Here is an 847-nt window from a genome sequence, read left to right as displayed (position 1 = left end):
GCTCTTATACGAGTATATGAATAACTAAACTTAAAATAACTTAATAACTAATAGGGTGTAACGTTAGTTGACCCAACAGGGGTATTAATTATAGTATTTTTATTAGTTCAAAATTTATTGAAGTTATACTTCTTATACGAGTTCGGAAAAGGTTGCGATAGATTCAGGTCGCGCAACCTTGTCTGCGAAGATGTTCGAGTAGCAAGGGAAGCGGTGACAATCGGCGATCGTTTCTTTCGGCACATCTCGGCTTTTCTACCAACAACACAATGGTGCCATGCTTATGCTGTTCTTGTTTTTGTACAACAATGTTTCAGTTTTTGGTTGGTGACATATTCACATGTGTGCGCATATGTATGTTTGTATGCTTATTCATTATTGAAGTTATACTTCTTTTTCTTTCGTTTGTCTTTCATTTCTGCGAAGTCTCAACTATTTTGTGTGATTTCTTGTTGAAATACTCTGCGTTGGTCTTTGAAAAATTCATTTACATTTTTTGGAAATCGACCCGCGATGACGAGGTATATCGTTTTATCTGACAGCGTGAGGTTTAAGAAGTTCATTTCTAATTTTGTCTTGTGGCATATTAGAAATGATGTTTCTTCGAAAATCGTTCGCTTACAACGGATAAACTTCTGAGTGGTGATTTTTATGAATAAATTCCAAGGTTTTACACAAACATAATGCAGTCAATAAGTACAGTACGCTTTATGTATGCTTGCGCATTATTTTTCTTTAGTTTGTCTTTCATTTCTGCAAATTCTTTGTGTGACTTTTTGGTTGAAGTACTCTGCGTTGGCCGTTGAAAAGTTAAGACTATACTTCTCAGGATCATTCATTTCTTCAA

The 847-nt window shown here is 35.1% G+C and overlaps 1 pseudogene; it reads left to right on the top strand.

Moving 5' to 3' along the window:
- Window positions 1-455: 455 nt before the first annotated feature.
- On the top strand, window positions 456-644 carry LOC125776933 (small nucleolar RNA U3; annotated as a pseudogene).
- Window positions 645-847: the final 203 nt, after the last annotated feature.

The sequence above is a fragment of the Bactrocera dorsalis genome, chromosome 2, assembly GCF_023373825.1.
Source record: "Bactrocera dorsalis isolate Fly_Bdor chromosome 2, ASM2337382v1, whole genome shotgun sequence".
In the NCBI taxonomy this organism is placed as follows: Eukaryota; Metazoa; Arthropoda; class Insecta; order Diptera; family Tephritidae; genus Bactrocera; species Bactrocera dorsalis.
The sequence above is the reverse complement of the archived record's forward strand: the minus strand, read 5'-3'. Positions and strand labels throughout refer to the sequence as shown.